Consider the following 23,573-nt stretch of genomic DNA (forward strand, 5'->3'; position numbering starts at 1 on the left):
AGTATTCTTTAAGACTGATATTGTGTGTGTATGTGTGTGCATGTCTGTGCAAGACAATAAGCAAATAATATAAGGAATCACACATAATAGCTTCAACTTGTACATCAGCATTCATTTTTTTTCCTGAAATAAGGCCAATCTTAACAAACAACTTACAAGCTAGTACCAATACATTCTTTTAAACTGCAGCTTTGAACAAAACTACTTACTATAACTACCAAAGAATAATGACACTAACACTGCCATTCTGAGCAAACAAAACTTTGAATGCATAGCAATTAGTAAAAGTTAAGTCATCTCTAGCAGAATCCAAAAAACATTTCTTACATACCTGAAACCAGTCTATTAAAACATTGAAAAGAGGATGAGAGAAAGGAATTTAAAAAAAATTATGCACCAAAGTATGGCTTCCATCTTTTATTCACAGGAGTCAAACTGTGAATGCTTTCAAAAACTTTAACTAAAATATATATGTAATTATTTAATACTCCCTTCCCCCATTAATTAACTACCTACACTGACAATCAAGAACCCCTGACGTGCTCTCCCAGTGCCTGTGCTCGAACCCTAACATTTCCACGTGTAGCAAAAGCTGCCTCTTATATCCTAGACCCTTTCTCTATGGTCAAATACCAGCAATGGCAGGAGAATAATCCCTTATCAGTTTTATGACAAATACACAGAGAAATTAAATTACTGAAAAGGTTTAATTCCCTGCTTCCTCTCGGCATAAACATGAAGGGGGTAAGGTCTGCTCTGTAAACCTGGGCTTAAGGCACTTGGTTCTTCCCAGAACCCCAGGCGTCACTGACGAATGAAACTGCTCTGTTACTCTAACTCCTGCTCACGTGTTTATGTTATGTTTGCATAAATAGATGCATGTATTTCAGCTAAAACTGTGCTCAGCGTTCAAAATAAAAACACCACCAAATGCTAATGTTCATCTGGGAAAGGAAGTTTAAGAGCAAACACAGATCACCTCTCATGTATTTACATGCTGCTGGAGTAGCTGATTGGAACGTGAACTCCTTAACCTCCACCAAAAAATGGCTGCTTTAAGAAATGAATTGTTTCACATGATATGAAATAACTAATTCTTTTTTTATTAAAGTAGTTCTTTTTGGTGTGACACGGACTCAGGCTTCAACATTTGTTAAAGTAACATTTTCATACATTGAAATACAGATTTATTTACGGCTTAATCCATTCTGAACTAACCTGGCTTAACCGGGTCTAGCTGTCCCCGCTCTTAATGGTCACCATTCAAGTAAGTTGCTCTGGGATCCAGAGCTGTGCTAACGTGGCTGATGCAACTGAGAAGCTGAATTTAAACATTTTAATTGACACAGAATTTTACTTAACAACTGAAGCAGTATACAATACTTCTCCATTAAATATAACTTTATGGTTTTGGTAATACTATATTTCACTTTTATGATTATACAGTGTAAGATGTACTGCAGTGCACATGGTGGGTGCACGTGTCATTTCTAGGACCGCACCTAAGCGCATCACCAGTCTAGTTTGTGTCAACAGAAAGACTCAATTAAAGTTATTTTTCTATGCAATAATGCAGCACCATAATGTATTTATTTGCATATCTTATGCAGACAGCATGAGTTACAGGGACACCTATGTAAACTGTAATTGGTAGTTAAATTAAAATACTTATTTGGGGTGGGGGGTGGGTATAGCTCAGTGGTAGAGTGCCTGCTTCATATGTACATGGTTCTGGGTTCAATCCCCAGTGCCTGCATTAAAAATAAATAAATTAACACTTATTTTAATTATGATATAATTAAATTATCCTTCCGGCTTAAAAATTCAGAATGAAAAATTTTTTCACTTCCAAATGAAGGCACACTAATGAGGCAGAATCAAGTCGAGAAGGTGTATCACAAATTTTACGAAGAATGGCAATTATAACTTACTACAGCAGGGCAAAATTACCAAGCTGTGTAAAAAAAATTACAAGATAATAAAGCAGACAACATTAAGAGTCATCTTCAGCAAGTGCATAATAATTTAATGAGAAGTTAGCTCTCTACAGTCAAAATATAATCAATGTAATGTTTCACAATCAATGAAATCAGAATGAAATGTATAATAAAAAAAATTTCTTAGTGATTTTAAGGATTTGCACTTGTAATTCTGGCCAGCTATAAAACAGCTTGAATTCTTAAGAAAGAAAATCATTTTCAGATGGCAAGATGGAACAATAAATTATTTTAGCTAAAGGAATTATGTTTAAAATTTTGAGGTAAAGATTAAAAAGGCTATTTTATAAAAAGTGAAAGATCTTCAATTGATCCACCAAGCAACTGTCAGTGAATAAAAGACCTTTCTAGTAAGATCAATCAATTCAACATCTGAAATTTTTAAGTACTTTTATTTTTAGCTTCAGATGACTTTTACAAGACAAGAAATGGTGGCCAATTAATACTTCAGGGACACTTTGTCTCAAATGACTTCCAAATTGAAATGTCTTTGTTAGCAACCTTAAAAACAATCAATCTCATGCTGTAAGTATTTCTTAATCTTTTACATCCATCACTTTCAGCTAGATTAAAAAAAATTTAAGACAGACATATGGGATCAAAAACCCAGATTTACTGGAATTATTTCCCTTATTTGCTCTAGTGAGTGTTAACATACTGAAAATACGTGTGCTCTGAAGCAGACTATCATGGATGCAGTTATGGAAATTGTAAAATACATCTGTACAAATGCTATGAATCATCACCAGTTTATGGAGCTGTTAAAAGAAACAGAAGATGATGAATTTAATGACGATGTGTTCTCCGCCAGTGTTCACTGGAAGTCATGGAAGAATTTAACAAAGGTTCACTGTACTGTTAACTCTAATTCAAGATTTTCTTGAAACAAAAGGCGCACTTGCCAGTATTCAGCAGAGAGAAAACATCACAGCGGGGTTTACATCTTCTCACCTGGATCACAACGCACACGCCTGAGCTCAGTTTACAAATCCCAGGAGAGAGCAAGCTTGTTTTTGACCTAGACAGACAGGTATTAGAACTTTTGTTAAAATTTATACTATTCATAATACAAATCAATAATGATTCTTACACACTTCAGCATGAACAAAGATGCACAAGATTTTAATGATAAAGCATTAAGTTGGCTGCAGAATCTACAAAAAAAAATGAAGAATGCTTTGTGATACGGATAATTTAGAGGTGATTTTCAGTTTACATAATCGCCCTCTGAATTCAATAATACTGAGTTGTTACAAGAGTTAGTGGATTTACTCAACTTACATACAGTTTTGAAACTGATATGCTCTTGCTTCAGAGTCAAATCAATTATTCTAAAAAGATGAGTCAGTCTTGTCAATACAGATGCAAATACTAAAGAAAATGGGGTTTTCTGGTACTTTACTCATTAATTGGAAAAATCTTAATAGTGTTTGTAATCTACATTTTTAACTGCAATTTTAATGACTAAATACAGATCAAGCATTTCGGATGGAAAGTTAGCATCTGAATGGAGACATTCTGTATGTATAAAATACACGTTGGATTTTGAAGGTTTCATGAAAAAAGATGCAAACTATCTCTAATAATTCTATATAAATTACCATGTTGACATAATACTTTGGATAACTGGGTTAAATAAAATACACAATTAAAATTAATTAACCTCTTTCTTTTTGCTTTTTTAATGTGGCTACTTGAAAATTATAAATTATATACGGGATAAATTATTTCTGTTGGACAGCACTGCTAGTCTAAAGAATATCTAAGATGCTACCTGCCCAACATCATAAAGAGGTAACAACTATAACTTTATTGAATTATAAGAAATCAACTTTAACTGGACTTAACTGGACACTGGCTTAACACATTTTAAGTTTTCACAATTATCCCTATTTGTCAAGAGTCAATTTTAGGTCTTCTTACAGTCACTCGGAAGGACATTTCCTGCTAAGATTATAAACTGCACACTGCCTGAATCTACTGCGCTCTGTGTTAGCTGATGATGAAAGGAAAGCACCTGCTTCTATGGGTCAAAACTTCGAGGAGCGCCTGGCACGTGGTAGAGGATGGATTACATGTGAGCTTCCTTCCATGGCAGAACCAAGAGCTGCCTCACAGCCCTCTCTCCTCTAGCTGCCCCCATCCCCCTGTTTTGATTTCTTCCTCCCTGACCCAGAGGTCAAAAGAAAATAAGTTACAAAAGTAGGAAATGAATAAGAATTTAAATGCTGTCTGTTGCCTTAGTCTTTAGCTGAGACATTGATTCAAGTAAACAAACTCTAAAAAGTCTCTTCCTGGTTTACCATTGTGTTGAAGCTACTCAGTCAGAATCAGGCTTTCCTCCAACACCTGAAAACAATGTAGCCACTCTTCTTAGTTGGCCCTTCAGAAAGGTCACACCAGAATAAGAAGTATAAAAAAAGATCGTAACTTGCAGGTTGTGTTTCAAAAGCTTCTAGATTTGGCCTCTGAAATGTGGAATGCTTTTTGCCATATTGAAAGATATACGGTTGTAATGTATGGTTATATGTTGTAAAGTGAAAATACACCTGGTTCCCAAAATGTAACTGAAATAATATAAAAAGTGCCACCCTTTTTCTTCTTTCCACTGAGAAACTGGAGCAGACGTCCAGGTTTTGGTGCCCCTTCATATAAACAGGACTTCATGTGTCTATCAAACCAAAGTCAGGAACTACCTATATCATCTGACCAATGTTTTGGCTATTAAATTAACACTTAGGCAAGTTTTAATTTAATGATTTTAGGTGATCCTTCCAGAAAAGATGAGCTCTACTTCTAACAGACCACTTGTCACATAAGGAAAACATTTTCTTCTGTATTTAGTAAGAAGAGAGAACTGCGTAAGAAAATTTAGGCAAACAACACTAAAGACAAAAAAACACTTAGAAATCACATTAGGCAACATATTAGAGACGTTAGATGAGGACATCAGATATAAAAAGGCAGGAGAAGGACCGGCACTTCCTCTATGCCCAACACCTTGAGACAAACTACACCATCATCTTAGCTACGTGCAACTTAGCCTCAAACCAAACTCCTTGAGCCAAATATGATCCTAAAGTAATTTTACATTACTTTAAGCCAAAGGTTAACAAACTAGTTAAATGTAGAGTATTACATACTGTTAAGGGCAGAAGATGCACAATTAATTTGACTACCTTGTGCTGAAGGAGTATCTACCAGGTAGCAGGTAAGTTTTCATAAGAAACACATGTTATTTATACTATTATATAATTAGGCTAAAAATTGATTAAAAAAACCACAGCTTAAGTTATTTTAAATTCTGCTTACTCTAATAAACAGCAAAAATGTCCGATTTTTTAATACATTGATTCTTTATGTGTACATTTGTAATTTTGATTTTTTTCTAACTTCTCACATCTAATCATACCTAATCCTTTCTATGTTTCTTTATATAATCTCCCCCAAACTCATCTTTTTTCTCCTCAATCTCAACTAACATTCTGTTCTATACCTTGGTTACCTCCTTTGGGGTGATATCCCCCCAACCCCCAAATACAGTGACTTTCAAATCCACAGATACCTGTATCTGAATTAAGCTACAGTACTTGATGGTCTGCGCAATGTCGACCTCACCTAAATTTTCTTCTCTCTCACCTTTCCTCCCTAAATCTTCCCTTTCCCTTCAGCATTACCTGCTTCATGTTTAGATTTATGCTTTCGTCCCATACACCACCAACTTCCTACCCTCCTCAGTATTTTCCAAGTAGCACCACTTAGTTGTTTTAATAGTAAAAAATATTCCCTACGTGGCCACCCCCATCTGTACTCTCTTCCCTCTTTCCCCAAAAATTAAAACATGCAGCACGGCTCAGTCACTTGCTTGTCCTACAATTTAATGTAGGTTTACTTCCTTTTAAAAACCCTAATTTTAGAAGCACTTGCTTCCTTCCTATTTTTGCCCTGCACCTCATGCCCCCTCTAATTATAAAAGACAAAACACCAATGGCTCCTAATCAAATTATTGTCAATGGCTCGTAATCAAGTTAAAAAATAAGCCACAAAACTGAGAATCCACTACACCCAATATACGTTTGTATTAATTGTATTAATTACATACGCAAGTAAATCTAAAATACACGTATAGTTAAAAAAGAAAACTTCTGGAAGATTCACCTAGAGATGAAATAAACTATTTTAAAATTTCTTGCTATTCCACATATCTTTAGAGTATTATTCAACTAATATCTCAAAGTACAATATACACATAGGGTGATATTTGACATAAATGACAGTGGATGTAATTTCCTACTTCCTATGATCTCTTGAACTTTTTGTCCCGTTAATCAGATCTGCTTGGTCTGTGTTTTTATTAGAGAGCCAGTATCTTTACTTTGCGGTACATCTGATGAGCTCACAGTAACGTCTGTCAGCTCGCCTCTGCCTTGTTCACCAGTATTTGCATTACTACTGTTAGTGTTACCTTGGAGGATTTTTCTTGTGCAAATCTTTAAAAATATGTATCCATTTGATGAGGGTTGATTTGGTAATATCAAGTAAATCCACATTAACTAGGCAGACAGAAACCGTAACACACTGGCCACGGCCAGACGTCAGCAAGGGTGAGGACAACACGTGAAGCTCCGAGCCGGGACCCTCCGCGTTTGGTTCACGCCACGTAACCGTCTCACCCACCGACCACTGGCAGCAGGCAGAGTAAATATTTGGAAACCCTTTTTTTCTTTTCTTTAGATAAAAGGATTTAATAGAAGTTCTGATATTTTCTTCCCATACCCCCAAGTACATTATTTTAGAGACCATTGCTCTAAAAACCAGGCCCCTAACACATAGCATGTTCTCAATGAATATTTACTGGATAAAAACAATATACACTATTCTGATTTTAAGAATTGTTCACATTATGTTCGAGGACCTTGTCTCAAATAAAGGTTTTGAAGGTAAAAATCTGGGGGAAGAGAAAGGAACTGCTTATAATGCCAAGTTTTCTTCATAAAGGATCTGTATCTTTGCTTTGTGTCTTTCTTTATTATATTTATTTCTAGATATAGTTTACAGTTTTTGTCATTACTGTGAATGTTTCTTTGGTCATTTCCATTTTTAATGACTGCTAATGAAGAGAAAACTATTAGTTTTTGCATATTTATCATGCACTATTTCAAAATTTCTTATTAATTCTACTTGTACTGAAGTCCTCATATGTTTTCTGGGTATTCTATAATTTGAAAGCAGAAATAATTTTTCTTCTTTTCCAATATTTATAGCAATTATTTATTTATTCTTCATCTTATTTCAATCGTTAGAACTGCCAAAGCAATGTTTAAAAATAGTGACAGTGATATAAATGATGACAGAAACATTTGTCTTGTTTCTGATGTAACAGAAAGGGCTTTAATATTTCACCAACTAGTATGTGATAGCTGCTTTCTTTTTGGGGGGTACTATCATATTTTAATAGTTTCCTTTTTTTTCAATGTTACCAGTTTCTTAAAAATGAGAAATTGTTTATTTATAAATGTACTTTTGCTTCTAATGGTACAATAATCTGAGTTTTCCTTTGAAAATGAATATATGAATAAATATGAATATGCAAACTTATGAAGTTAATTCAGTAATTATATAATTTGTCTTTTTAACACATCTTACTGGATTAGATTTGCTTTAAGTTAAACTTACAACTATTTTAATTAGCAAAATTGACTTCTTTTTGGAGTTTCTATCAGATTTTTCTTAAGGTTTGGAAAGTTTTACAGTAGTAATATACTTAATGTTAAATGTTAAGTTTGATGCCACACTCTCTGATACAGTAGCTACCAATCAAGTGGCAATTTAAACATAATAATTAAAATAAAATAAAATAAAAACATTCAATTCCTCAGTCCCACTAGCCACTCTCTTTTACAGCAAGGTGACTCAGGTATATATATTTATATGAACATTCTCTTCCCAGATTCTTTTCTGTTAGAGGTTATCACAAGATACTGAATATAGTTTCCTGTGCTATACAGTAAATCCTTGTTGTTTATCTATTTTGTATACAGTAGTGTGTATCTGTTAATTCCATACTCCTAATTTATCCCCCCTTTCCCCCTTTGGTAACTTGTAAGTTTGTTTTCTGTATTTGTGAGTCTCTTTCTATTTTGTAAATAAGTTCATTTGTATTATTTTTTTAGATTCCAGATATAAATGATACCATATAATATTTGCCTTTCTCTGACTTACCTCACTTAGTATGATAATCTCTAGGTCCATCTATGTTGCTGCAAATGGCATGTTTCATTCTTTTTATGGCTGAGTAGTATTCCACTGTACCTACATCTACACCACATCTTCTTTATCCAATCATGTGTTGGTAAGAAACTTAGATTGCTTCCATGTCTTGGCTGTTGTAAATGCCCACTAGCGACTTTTAATTGCTCAATGGCTACCAAATTGTATGGCACAGATGTCATGCCCAAAATAGAACTATCTCTCTCTCTTTCTCAGCTTTAAAATTCTGAAGGTTTTTCCATGCCTGTTCTTAGTGCTACTGAAGCTACCCAAGTCATAAGGCTCCACATCAGATTCTTGAAGAACTAAGAAAATATTCTGAGACCAAACCAGTTTTGACTCATTTGCAACAAGAAGTAATCACTGTACAAATTAACCTGATATTTTAAGCAACAGTAAGGAAACAAGTCCTTTAATCTGCTGGCTATGAAGCCATCTTTATACACTAAGTCCTGTGTAATATTAGTACAAAAAAAAATCCTTCATGTAAAAAGTAACCCTCAAGAAATGACAAGGGCAAATAAATCATTACATTTTAAATTCTTTTTCATTTCCCTGTTTAATAGATAATATCATCATAATAGGATATCTAGAGGAAACTCTGACCTCTAGTTTTACTATAAATGACAAGATACAGATACAGAAAAAAAAAGCTGATGTTCTAATGACTTCACCTATTTCAAACCAATAAAAGTAAAAACTAAAGAACTCTTTTAGAATATAAGCTTATTTTTAAATTCTTTTATTCAATTCTAATGTATTGCCATCAAATCAGCCTCAAATCAGCCAATTCTGGAAAATGAGAATACCTGCAGAGAAAATCCATTTCCTTTGTTAAAAGCAGACAAGCACCAGCTTATTAAGAAAGAGACTTTTGTTTTCAGACTATGCACTAAAAGGTTTCTTTTTACTAAAATTGCAAAATACTGTTTTTAAATTTAAAAAATTCTTCTTCTTATCTAATCTTTACAACATTGAAATTTTGTGTCCAAAAGTTTACAAGGCTAGTCAATAAAAGATCTTCCTATTTTTAATCACAACTGCCTCTGAAAATGATTCACTATCAATTTAAGCCCACAAACAAAAGCTTTATTTTTATTAATTTTAATTAAAATGGCTATTATAGGTGTTTAAAATCTGAACTAGAAGTCCATTTTCTAGACAAATCAATTGACTCACATTTCATATTTCTCCGTTTGAAGGAGTGCTTTAAAACATTACCCTGCCAAGATGGAAAAATTCTGGTTATTTAGTTTTAATATCCCTTTCATACTTTTGAATCCTCAGAAATTCATGTATTATAAGTTGACAAGGCTATGTCAGGTGTCAAAAATTATTTGTTCAGTATTTTAAAAATATATTAACTCTAAATATCTGTCTGCGTAAGAAATCAAAGCCCCTAACTTTTAGTCTTTCTTTTTGATCCACTACTGTACACCACATACAGTTCCATTTGTGTTGACCAGGGGAGGGGAGTTGGGGTGAGAGGAAAGGAAATATTACTGAATACACAATAAACCGAACACTTGCCCTTGTGTGAAAATCTTAAGATTTTCATTTTTAATGAAATCTTCATTTGATTCTCAAAGCAGTGGGTCTGTGCCAAATCAGAATTATTCCCTTTGGTGTTGTTTTCCCTCTTCTGAAATAGTGACCTATTTTATGCTGTTCTGCTTGGTTGATAACGTGCCTCTTCTGGATGCCCTCCTTACATCAGAAGTGAAGCGAGCTGCTCTGCAAGGGTGTCCCTCTTGGGAGGTATATGGAATATATGATTTTAGATCTTCAGGAAAAATGTTCTGCAGCCCTTCAGTCCTCCAAGAGGATCAAGAGGGCACAGTAATACAGATTTGGTATAACCTTCCCCACTTTTGGAAGATAGTTAACAAAATTCAATCTTTCAAACATTTACGCCCTGCTCTGCACCAGACACTGAGTACTGTAGTTGATACAAAGATGTGACATATGGCTCCTGCAGGCCCCAGGGACATTTGCAAATAACTAACGTGCAGCAGGAAATTGCAAGTATCTCAGGAACTCTGAGTTTAGGAGAGATCGCATCCAGCTACAATTGGAGCTGGGGCGGGGGCGGGGGGTGGCGCAGTGTGGACAGCTCAGTGATAACTTCATAAAGGATCTGCACAGACAGACACACAGGGCCTCTTGGAAAAGGGAAGATAAGGACAGAAAAACTGTCAGCCTCAGAGCATGTTTCAACTTCCACAGAGCACTTGGAAAAGGAGCTTCAACATTAGCTATAGTCAAAGTCTTTTGACTACAAATAATAATTAACAATCAAATAGGTTCAACCTAAAATACCGACATTTTACCTCTGAAGCAAACCATTCAGTCTAACCACAAGAAATGTATGCACAAGGAAAATTTACAAACTAAAGTGAAAATACTTAAGCACACTGGGAAATAACACAGACACACACCCCATGCAGAAGAAAGCCTTTTTTGTTTGTCTCTTCATCATAGTGAGGTGTGGGAAATGTGAATTTCAACTGCAGCCTCATGGGTCTACCGCTCTCACAGGTTCCTTGTAGGCTGTCAGTGTCACGCTACAGGAGCAAAATTCCCTGGCATTTTGTTCTAAAACCACAAATGGGATGGTTCTGTGACCAGCTGCCGCTCCCTGCACTTCAGAAGCTCTGGGTGTCCACACACTCACGGCTCTGTACAGCTTTACACAAAAGACTGGCAACTGGCCAAGAAGCCCCTGCCATGGTGTCTATTCCCCAAGGTTCAATATCTGCCATTTAATTCCAATTCGGCCGTGAAACAACTTGTACTTTAGCACGCTACTCCAACATAAAACAAATTAAATTAAATTAAATATAAAACAAATTAAATTCCAATTCTAGTTAATAAAGGTATTCCTCCAAAATGCAATATACAAAGACATTAAAGTAGATTATCTTTAAAGAGACCTATGAACAGAATTCCACTCCATTAAGAAGATTCTAAGGTAATTCTTTAAATTTCCTCAAAGAGTTACCATTTCCTCATAATCTCACCAATAGCAAGAAAACCCACTGCACACAGAGATTTAGTTGTATCTCCAAACTTCCCCATTAAGCCTTTCATGCACATTGCTAACTGAAAACCAAGAAGACTGAATGTTTTCAACATCTGGTACGAACAGGATGCCATGACCTACACTAATGACTGTGAGACAGACACTTTAGGAACGATCTTAATTTCTGCTGTCTAAAGAGAAATACTTACAAACTTATAGAAACACACAGTTCTGTCAGTTAGGTAGCTCTGTCATTATGGTTTCCTGAGGGAAAGGGGGGGAAACTAATGAAAACACTCTAACAGCTTGGCTAACACTTAACTTTTGTAGGAGTGTTTTATGAGAACAAATGGCAATAAACTGAGCACTAGGCCTTGCGTGAAAATCCTGAGATTTTCACTTCTACTGACATTGCCATCTGCCTGTAGCTTCTCTCTCACCCAGGTCTGGACACCTTCTGCACAAAGGATCACCGAAATGGTAGTGATCTGGATGGCTAGCCCTCACGAGGCTTTCCTCAGTTGTCACAGCAATGTTAAAGTACCGACCTTTCTTTCCTTCCTTTTGATGGACAGCTTTCTACAATAACCAGCTAAGGACGATGCAGAAAGGACCAGCACACAACTCCAGTACAAAGTATGAATCAAAAGCGGTGTCTGGACTTTAAATCCCCATCCCTGCCCAGTATGACCTACGGCCTTTGTGTGACATTGATTCCAGGGCTGTGTGGCAGCTACAACTCATCCAAAGAGAGCCTTTAAATAGCTTGGGGTTTTTTTTCTCTCCTTTCAATATTAAAACCCGTTTGAATTCAGTAAAGTGATTAAAACAAGTAAAGAATTGTTCATAATTTACTAGACAAGGAAAGAAATTTGCTTCACACTGAAGTTAAAACTGTAAAACACACTGTATTTCTGAGCAGACCAAATGGACATGATCACTTGTAATGCAAATAACCTAGTTCTAAGTCATCACAAAAACAGATACTCACTTTACTGTCATTTATATGAAACAGACACGTGACTATATTACAAGGAGAGAACAGGGCTCCCAATATGTTTAAAAATATGATACTTTAAACAAAAGTTGGTTTGAAAAGCTACGCGCAAAATTCTTGACATGTATCTACCAAGGAGAACAGGAGACTGGAACTGTGTTGGGAGTGGGGAGACTGTCAAAATAATTTTTTAAACAAAGAAGCTATAATTTTAAGATTATATAACAAAATGTTAACTGGACAATAGGAACATGGGTTTTTATCTGAGGTGGGGCATGAGTTTTTAATCCTTTCATTCTTCAATTAAAAACAAAACAAGAAAAAGAAAAGGACTTACAATGAGCAACAACAAATAATAGTTACTTTTCATTTCCCTGCAGCCTACGGGGGGTGGGAAAGAAAGAAGAGGCGGCCGAGAGGCTGAAAGGGCAAAGCAAGCAAAGTGAAATCGGAATGAGTACGTACACGTGGTCCTAGTGGCCCCCGTCCTCTGTGAGTCCCCACAGAACTCACAGGTAGCAGTGGCCATCTCAACTGCTTTAGAGGCTGGGGCGAGCGGAAAGAGCGAGGAAGATGAGAAAACACTTGCACTCACATGGTAAAGGAACACCGTTTTCAGAAAACAGTAACACTTACCAGTACGTACTGTAGCTCCTGCAATCCATACACACCGTGTGCTGAGCTTTTTCCTGCTTTTCTGACTTCTTATGGTTGGTTAAGGGTATTTGTGCGTTTTCGTAATTTTTTTTTTTTGCATGACCATTCACATACCTTACAAAAATCAAATGAAAATCTATCTTAATCTAAATACTGCTTTGGAAGGTAAAGTAGTAGGAGACGATAATAAAATTAGATTGTTATCAAATCAGAAATGAGAAAGAACTTTTCCTAATAAGAGCATTCATTCCTGTAAGAACATTCAGTCACTTAGTGATTTATTAAGCCAAGTACTTAAAATAACGCTCTTCTTTCGCAATCACGTATGACAGTCGGCTCTTAGTTACACACAAGCCTGGGGCCAGGCAAGGAAGGTGTCATCTACGCAAACCAGTTTCAACACCAGTGATATTATCAGCTTATCAACTCCTTTGCTAGATACTTCTGTTACAGCATTTTTCCTTTTCTAAAGTGTTTCTCAGATGGCTAACCCCCAACTCAGGCTATTATGAAAGACAGGTTTTGTAAACTAAATTACTCAGTCACTGCCCACAGGGTCACGGGCTCTGCTTAATAAAACACATGAGAATCAGATAGTGAAACAGGACAACCTCCCATCTCCTTCTCATCAGTACGGCTGCAAATCTTTTATTTGAATGCCTGCACAATCACTCCATTCATATGGAATAGGTTTGTTTAGAAAAAATCCAAACAAAACACAACTCATGTTAACCTTATATAAACTGTTCTTTCTCTACATGGACAAAGATAATCAAAGGTTGACTACAGTCATAAAAATTAACACTTTCCAATTCAGATTGAATAAATCTATCACAAAAAGCAAAATGAAACTGAACTGAGGGTTCACATGCATACGCTGTGAACACAAATTCACCTACATCTTCACCTAAATATGTACAAAGCCATAACCAACCACTACTTGAAGACCCTTATAAAACAAAAACTACAACTCCCCAGTTCCTAGAAAGCAGCTAATTTGTAGAAGGCAAGGCCTAATGGAAAACTCACAACAGCCAAAACGAATGCTGATTTAACAGCACCAAAATAACTCTGCTCAGAGAGTTAAGGTGACATTTTTGTCACAAGGCGCCTTAACTGTGCAAGGAGCAACACTTACCTTGGGGAAAGCTGGGGAAAGCGAGGAGGACCAACCGCAAGCCCAGCCTCTGTCCCCAGGAAAGCTGGAAGCATGAGAGGCACTACCAACCTCCACTCAACTCTGACTTTCGTCATGGCTTTTTCCCACATTTTTTCATTGTAATAAACATAACCAACACTTGTGGGTACAAGGGTCTTAAGTTTATAAAAGTGGACTAAAATGAATTTTTAAAAAATGATTAAGAGTATAAACTCAAAAACTAGACTGCCTGGGTTCAAAAGTAGGCTTTGTCACATGCTGGCCAGGGGAGCCCAGGTGAGTTAACCTCTCTGTGCTTCTGTTTTCTCATCTGTAAAATGCAGGTAACAATACTTATATTGTTGGTTGTTAGGTGATTAAATAATCCATGGCTCAGAATGCATGCATGCATGAATGAATGTTAGCAATATTTTTATTCATATTTTCCTTTATCTGCTTAAATACTTTTTTTTTTTTGTGGTGGTAGAGGGGGAGGTAATTAGGTTTTTGGGGTTTTTTTTGTTAATGGAGGTACTGGAGATTGAACCCAGGACCTCATGCTTGCTAGGCACACGCTCTACCACTGAGCTATATACCCCGCCTCCTGCTTAGCTACTTATTTATACAGAATCCAAACAACGTAATTGCTTGGAAAGCCATCATATTAAGTCCATACTTTGAGATAACACATTGCACAGGTCAGGAAACACCCCATATTTAATTAAAAGATAAACTCCAGGGGAGCCTATAGGTTCAATACCTAATCAGCTTAATTTCCTATGCTTGTATGTATTTACAGCTTCATTTCCTAGGCTTGTATGTATTTATACTGCGCCATGAAAAACAAAGAAATATTTATAATGAGGAGTACCTTCAGAATCCAAGAAAAGGCTATAGGGAATGATAATAAAGGCATTACCACGTTCAAATCTTTGGAAACTGGTTACATTACATATAGTTCATTTACACACATACTGTAGTCTCCAAATGTACTAAATGCTCACATGTCAACATCAGTGACACAGCAGGGCTGCTTTACTGCTGACATAAGAGTAACAATGTTTTGGCTAATACTCAAAACATCAGTCGGAAGTTAACCGACATGTATAAACTGGCCAACTTAAAAATAAACATTTCTCTCATCCAGTTTTAGATTTTAACTAGACAATTTGGTCTAAAAAGGAAAAATGTCAATATACACATCACAGATTTTTTAACAACAGCAAAAATTGGAAAAATAGCTTAAATGGGATGGTGTCATGAAGACTAATAGGATATATAACTCAAATATGCTATGGATAAACTATGTTTCCTAGTGGAAAAAATAAATTTAAGACTTCCCTATAGACAAGTGGGCTAAATCACTAAAAAAAAAAACCCAGAATCCTTGGCAGTCAATACCCAGGATTACATGATAAAAGAACATTAGCCAATCAGCTATGTAAAATGAAGGTCTAAATGCAGGCTCTTCTCATCTGTGTAATCTACTTAATCACGTATTTCTGAACCTATGTCAAATTTCTAAATTTATGATTGCTTACAATTGGAAGCATACTGCCTACAGAGTCTAGAAAGTTTTCAATTTCTTTTTCTTCTTTTTCAGTTTTATTAGGTAGAATTTTCACAGCTTGATTATTTCTCCAAACCTGCTTAGAGAACTGCTTGTTGTCTGCTGTTAAGGACATTAAATCTCTCCAATTTTTTAGAGTTTGTCAGGTCTTTTTGTTGACATATGACCTTCAAGATTTAGGCTGTAGAGCACTATGAGACAACTGGAGAATAGAATTACATAAATTTTATTACATTATAACTCTCACCTCTCAAAATCTAGGAGAGGAATCTGTCTCTTCAAAGTGCAGTATTTAAGTGCTTCTACTTTTCTTCTTTTTTTAAAAAAATGTTATCTGTACAAAGTATTCTCAGGTTCCCCAAATCCTAGAGATTTCAAAACCACAACAACCACAATTAAGATACACAGTTAACATTCTCCAAAGGTACTCTTAAGTGTACATGAAAAAAAATACTCAATTCCAGGACTGAAAATAAGATGCTCTCTTCATGCAATGAAGGTTTATAAATAACAGTGGGGAAACAGTCCAAATAAATGCAGTACAGATTTCAGCCTGTGCCACTTGGTATGATTTCCCATCTCCCTGCTGCCGGGCTATTAACTTCTAAAGTAAATTCAAAGTGGGTTTTCCAAGCTAAAAGAGAGACTGAAGTAAATGCGCTACTACAAGGCACACAAAGGTGGATGTTTATTTGAGTTTGTGTTAGAAGAGTTACTAACGTACTTAATATTTAAGTAACATCATTTTGGAGCAAAGACCTAGGAGGAAATGCTCAGGCTGGAACTGGGGTTGGGGGTGTTAAGTCTTAATGGAATGAAACATGTGGTACATTTGAGACAGCATTAATAACCCCAACAGGGAGATCGTTCTCAAGGGAGAACGATCTGTAAATATTCTAGTGTTTTGTTTTATTTTTAGAAAAATAATGTGTTATCTGGGATCTGATTCAAAAGTCAGTAAAGGTAAGGCTGGCATAGGTAATAGGTGAAACAAAATTGGCCACCTGTTGATAAGTGTTGAAGCTGGGCGGTAAAAATACAGGGTTCAATTAATTATACTCTCTACTTCAGAGTGTGCTTAAATTTACCCTAATAAAAGGGATTTAAAACAACCATAAGACATCAGAGTTCCTTATTTCATCTTTTATTACTAGCAGACTGTCACATATTACTAGTAGATTGTCTTATTCATCAAATTAATTCTTCTGAGTACCAACAAAAAAGGGTTCTCCAGATTTTCCTCAGTTCCATCACCGAACAGGGATTCTGTTAGGAGAGGGAAGCCCTACGGAGAATTACGTACACACTATGATTAAGCAGTGGTGCTAAATAAACCCAAATCAATAAAACTTTGACACAAAGCTTAAGGTAAATTGAAAAAAGCAAGCTGGGTAGCAAAGCAAGAATAAGTATGTCACCCACCTTCCACAGTGGACACTTGAACAAGTCAGACAGACCCAGGGGCTTTTGTTGGACCGGCACACTAATAAAAAGAAAAATACACAATATACCAATTGTATCATGTTATTTCCCAGTTTCTCCCCTAATCTGTAATATCACATCCTGTGGTTAAGTTATAAATTCCACGGCTGCTGAGGCGTGGTGAAATCACAAATCCCTGCTGTGTGAGTGCATTTACACAAAGTGGCTGCCGAATTAAAGTTAAACCAAAGAGAATTTAAGCTCATGTCCACAACAGCTGCTCATTTTAATTGTTGACTTAAATAGTTTCACCACAAGTTAAACACATACACACTTTTCTCCTCTATTACTTATTGCCTTTTACCACAGTCTCCAATAAGTTAATGACAGTCTTTTTTCCTCATTAAAAACATTTTAAAGTCTAATTTTTCAATCGCGTCTTTACCATGCAGATCATATACGTCCACAAATAAATGACAACTCTTTAAGTTTCTTCAGCGAGAGGCATAACTTAAGGATACAATTAGAAGACTAAGCCCAGTTCTTCCCAAATTAATGTCTGAGTTGGATTAAATGTAATTCTAATACGACAACGGCATGTAGTTCTTGCTGAGGGTATAATCAGGACATTATTTTAGTTTTATTATAGAGATGGGGCAGCCAAGAAGGGGTATGGAAACTTTTAAAAATATTGATTGCAATTTCGCTTGCTGTTTACTCATTCGATTCCTTTTAACGAAAGCCCAATAAACACAACATTTTTTTAAAGGAAAGGGATATAAAAATCACCTGTAAAGCTTTTTCTAAACACACATGCTCTACTCAAGCAGGGACATCTACATTGAGGTTGGGACAGAAGGACAAAGGACATGTCTATTTTGAGAAAAACAACTTCCCAGGTTGTTAGTTCAATACTAACACTTGAGAACCACCAGTGGGCCTCCTACGGGCACGGGAGGGGCACCAAAGCACAATTACACACTCGGGACTATGACAAATCCACCGCCGGGCACACAGTATGTGCTCAATAAACAGTTGTTGAATGGAGGTTTAAATTTCTTAGTTTAAGATACCAAGCTCTTCCAAGATCTGATCTACACTATATTGGTCTTGCTTAATCATACATCTCATTGTTAAGAAAAATTAGCCAAACCTGGAAATAAAGTGAATCAAGAACTGCAAGCACTTTCAGTGTGTGATGAAACACACTGTACAATAAACATCCCAAAGATTATTTAGTTAAAATACCATTGTTTGGCCTGCTGTTTACTACTGATTAGGACCCAAATTCCATAACGTTACAGGTAAACTTATATATTTTATTTGGTAGAGATAATTTCTGTCCAGCAGACTCCAAAGGTTATGGTTTTACTACCTGCAGGACGTTAACCAATTTTGTATCTAGTCTAGCAATTTATTTAGTCTAGCAATTTATTTCAACATTCGTTCTTCAGTGCCTGCATACACTTAATTTCTCAAATGCTCTTGGAATCAGCTTTACCTTCCTGCTGGTTCCCTCATTAAGGAGACGAATAAATTTTTGACATACATTCATTCTATGCTAAGAGGGAGGAGAGGGCAAGGAAGACTAGGAGAGTGCAGTGATGCACTGCCCGTCTGGCCACAACAGGGCACTAACTATTTTTCAATAAGAAAGCTTTCAGTGGTAAGATTCCCCCTGCAGTTAGCCTGGGGCCTTGCCTTTCCCAGGTGCATTCACACATTTACATTAACTGATAGCAAGGGGGAGTGGAGGCCGCCCCCCCCCCCCCAGTCAGGGTTGGGAGGTGGGGAGGACTGCTCAGTGGTACAGTGCATGCCAAGCATACCTGAGGTCCTGGGTTCAATCTCCAGTAACTCAATTAAAAAAAAAAGAGAGAGAGAGAGAGAGAGACATGGGGCCACCCTAAAGGCATTTTGAGATTTTCACTCAATTAGGTCCGATTTTATTATATGTGTGTGTAAGCCACATGACAAAGGCTAACCAGACTGCCAAACTGCTACAATTATTTTAAGCAGATACAAAAGAAGACTATTGTGAAGGGAGACTGGTAGCTTTTTATTTGTACACCCCTGTGGTATTTTATTTCTATCAACAAGAATATGATGTTTTTATAGTTTGAAAACAAAGTCCCACGAAATTCATTTTTAAATGAAAAATAAATTAGAACACAGCTTACTTGAAACAACAATTCATGATCTGAGATAACCTGGAGGGTTGAAAAACTACAAATATTATGTAGTTCTGTTCCTCCAGCAAATTTTTTTCTTTCAAAAAATACTAAAAAAAAAAAATTGTACTCAATCCAAAAGAAGTTTAATATTATCCTGCAATAAATAATTATGTTATAATAATAGTAAGTTTAGGCCCAAGCTTTTAAATATCTGTTTTTATTTTTGTTTTGTTGTGTAATTATAGGAAGATTTTTCCCCCTCCTTTAAATGAAGAAAAGAAAATCTAGAGCAAAATCACTGTTACTTTGGTGTGTTTCCTACCAAGTATTCCTTTCTCCCCCTTATGGTTGTAAATATACATGAAGCATACACAGTTTTGTGATCTGATTTTACAACCATTAGAACAGACTAAACCTAGTCTTATATCAATTATAACACAAAGTTGTATTAATTTTTTAATTTCTCAATTTCAAATTTTAAAAAAGGTACCCTAAGGCTGAGGGGAGGAAGGAATGGGGAGTAACTGCTTACTAGGTATGGGATTTATTTTGGGGTGATGAAAATATCTGGGAACAAGATAGAGGTGGTAGGTGTAGATGTATTAAATGCACTAAATCAAACCGTTCACCTTAAAATGGTTAATTTTATATTATGTGAATTGCATTTCAAATAAATAAATAGGCACTTAAGACACGGATGAGGAAAAAGAATAAAAGGAAATAAAATAGTACTGACTTTCTAAAACATTGGAAATAAGTGTGCCTTTTACCAAATCTCAAAAAAGACCTCACTTTCTGAGTTAAGAAACCCATTTTCTTCTATCATAAATATTTACAGTAAGAAAATTAAGACGATGTGTGTTAGGACAGCTGATTTTGGCTATTTAAATGACAGTACTCTCTGAGAGCTTAATACTTTCCCACCAGAAACATTTGAAGGCCAGGAAGCTATAGCGATGGGTATTATGGGGCATTCTGAAGCCATTTATTACATTGCTTTGGAGAATATTCACTCTGTATATACACACCTTATCCAGAGTTGTAGCTAAGAATAGAACAAAAATACTGGCTTTAAACCCTCAATTTTTAAATTTACTTTTTACTTTAAAATCTCAAAAAACTAAGAATAGAACAGAGCATAGCATGAATAAAAGAATACTACAAATAATCTTAAAATCATTATTTTAATTACCTTAGCGGGAAATACCTTTTTTTTCCTTCATGAAATCTTTAAATTTTTATTTAATTTTCTAATTACTTCAGAACAAACTAATAAGAAAAATATGAAAGCCTGACTTTGGAGAGAAGAGCTGAGTGAGCTCAGGGCAGGTTTTGGTCTCACCTCCCCATGAACTTGGACCACTGCGCAAAAGGGCCACCGCTTCTATATGAGGCGCAGTAATAATCAGCCTTGTCCTCAGACCGGAGCCCAGAGGTGGTCAGGGAGGCCGTGTTGCCAGACTTGGAGCCAGAGGAAATATCTTATTATGAAAGGTAGTCTCAACTTATAGCAGACAAGTTTCAAATTTATCTGTAGAATGAGCACATTTCCTATGGAAACTGCCTTAGAATTTTCCAGGCTCTTCTATAAAACACTACAAGAATCATAATATAACTGAAATATTATATTGTGTGTGCATGTGTGTGTATATAATAAAACTATAGGCAATAAAATGTTTTTAAGTTATAAATATACTATCTATTCAGCAAAACATAAAAATATTAAACTGAAGCTTTTTATTGTCTTAATCTTACATGCTGGTACATGAGAGAAAGAGGATAATAAGGATGGAACCTTGTAGAAGTTCAAAAAGGTAAGTCTGAAAACTTATATAAAGGCTCTTTTTATTATGCCTAATTACACTTCAAGGTGACGTCAAGGCCAGGAAGCCAGGCAGCGTATTTCTCCCAAGTTACATGTGGCCAAGGCAGGGTTCTGGATCTCATAAACAGTCTTGTCTTCTTTTGCTCAGATTATACAACGTCCTCAAAGTTACTCTCCTCCAGCCATCTCTCCCATATGCTTAGATTCTTCCAACCCTAGCTGGGTGTCTCCCTTCTCAGCCCCCGGGCCTCCTCGCAGCCTGGGAGGCCGGTACTGTCGAGCTCCCTCCTCTCCCCTCCTCCTGCTGCAGCCTCAGCCTCAGGAGCCTCCCCAGCCCTGCTCTCCTCCCCTCCTCGTCACAAGCCCTGCAAGTGGGCGGCAGCGCCCCTTGGGAGGGAGTGGAGAGTCTGATCCTCTCCTGAGCTAGGGCCATTCCCCACAAAGGAGAAGCGGGGAGAGAGGTGCAGGAGCCCAGCCTCCAAAACACGCTCACACTCACGTCCTTTTCCTGAAGCCCCCCGCCCCCGCCCAAAGCTTTAACTCTCCCGGAAACCTGGGGGTGAGAACTGACAGGGCACAGAGGCAGAGGGAAGGCAACCAAGTGATCTACATTCCAGAGAACAGCAGTCTGCTCCTTCATCAAGAGATACAGAAGGGCAGAAAACCAGGGAGCTCCGTGCTTAAAGCGGCCTATTTACGCACGAACGTTTTCGAGTGGTGTTCACAAGATGAAGTGGCACCCTCACTGAGTGTGACGTTCCCCCCACGTAACCACTGGTCTTCAATATCCTTAGTATTCACTACACAGAACCAAATAATACAGAATACATGTGATAGTCAAAGCCCATCAACAATTCTCCTGAAATTCTAAATTTTTTTCTTATAAAAATCATGCACTAGTGCTTATGACACAACTTAGTCACTGTCTCTACACAAAAAACAGTTCAAGCACACAGCACTGACAGGCAAGCCACTTATAGTGCGTCCGTCCATTATTCAACAGCTGCTTCAACTGGTTAGAGAGGCTCCTGAGCTTCTTAAGGATGCAGAAGGGGAGGATCTGATGACCAGGATGCCAGTCCTGGGCCCACCATTACTAGCGATACAACAGAGAACTTCACTACTATTCTGGGTCAATTTCTTCACCATAAAATGAGGACTAAGTAATTAGCAGGTCCCCTCTAATTATATAATTATTCAAAGAAGATAAAGCAAAAAGTAGATTAAATAATCACATCATTCCCCTACAGATATAATTCCTCCAACTCCACTCTCCTCCTAATTTTCTTTAAAGGCTTAGCAAAAAGATTAATTGCTAATGCAGTATAATCTAAAGGCAAACACATCCCCATCTCATTGCCCATCAGTAACAGCAACTCACTGTAACAGCGAGGGTGGGAAGCGTGTGGAATCGCTGTACAAAACCAGTACAGACATGCTGTCACAGCAGTAAAGCTCAGAACACTACCCCACCCGCAACTCAGAGGATGTTTTAAAGTGCAACACTCAAAAAGATCAGCAACTCTTAAGAAAACATCCGTAACATGAGTTTTTTTTAAAGGTTAGTATTTATCTCTTACATACTATGTGCCAACCGCCACTACACACCGTTATAACTATTACTTCATTTAACTCTCTACAACCCAAGGAAGTGCGTACTATATTTGGTCTGTTTTATAGGTAAGGAAGCTGAGGCACAGGGGTTATATGCCTTGCTAATAAATTAGTAAGTGACGGAACTGGGACTCAAACTTGGTGTCTGAAGGTATAGACTGCTGCAAAGCAGTAAGTCCAGAAAGTTGTCATTTTGCTTTAAAAAGATTCCACACTATGTGCTTCTGTGTATATTATATACCTGTATATAAAATGTTTAAAGTCTAGGAGGGTGTATAGTAACTGCTAACAGTCACGTAAAAAAGAATGGGACGGGGGATTAGAGCCACACGGACGTACTTTCAACTATACTGTTTGAATTTTTTCAAAAAGCATTACTTCTATAGTAAAAAGTTGTTTTAAATGTCTTAAATTTAAAGATACTGGTATTAAAATGTTGTCCTAATGAAATAAACTTATTCTAAATTATTAAATATGTGGTAAGATCCACCAAAATCCAAGATTACAGCTCTACAGGTTTGTAAAAACATGATCAATGAAAAAATGTTGCAGCAGTTATTCAAAATTCTTTCTCTTTCTCTCTTCTCTCCATAAAAGCATCAGTAGTAAAACGGTTATTCCTCTTGAAACTGGAGGACAGGGCAGAATTAGCATAAAAATTCTATAATATTCCAGTACATATGTAAGTAGAAACATATTCCAGGAGTAACCCAGCTTACCCTCCAACTGACATATTTTTAAATGTTTGGAAAAAGGTATATAATCTTTATACCATGGATGCTCTTTGAATTGTATGTTCACAAGCCTATTCTATGCTGAAAGTCCTGAAGTCTCTGCTGTCTTCAACTTGAATCTTCTGAAATCACAGTGGGGAAGAGTGATAACAC

At 36.5% G+C, this 23,573-nt stretch overlaps 1 protein-coding gene across 1 annotated transcript in view; it reads right to left on the bottom strand.

Annotated features, from left to right (window-relative positions):
- LOC106728633 (putative POM121-like protein 1) overlaps positions 1 to 23,573 on the bottom strand; it is a 265,938-nt gene that overhangs the window by 70,988 nt on the left and 171,377 nt on the right. Inside the window, exons 11-14 of the mRNA XM_032480882.1 lie at positions 17,074 to 17,134; positions 15,899 to 16,016; positions 12,923 to 13,057; positions 2,949 to 3,015 (exon numbers count right to left, since the gene is read on the bottom strand). The gene's annotated coding sequence lies outside the window, so the exon portion shown is untranslated. The remainder of the gene's footprint in view (positions 1 to 2,948; positions 3,016 to 12,922; positions 13,058 to 15,898; positions 16,017 to 17,073; positions 17,135 to 23,573) is intronic.

Source organism: Camelus ferus, chromosome 6, assembly GCF_009834535.1.
Source record: "Camelus ferus isolate YT-003-E chromosome 6, BCGSAC_Cfer_1.0, whole genome shotgun sequence".
Lineage (NCBI taxonomy): Eukaryota > Metazoa > Chordata > Mammalia > Artiodactyla > Camelidae > Camelus > Camelus ferus.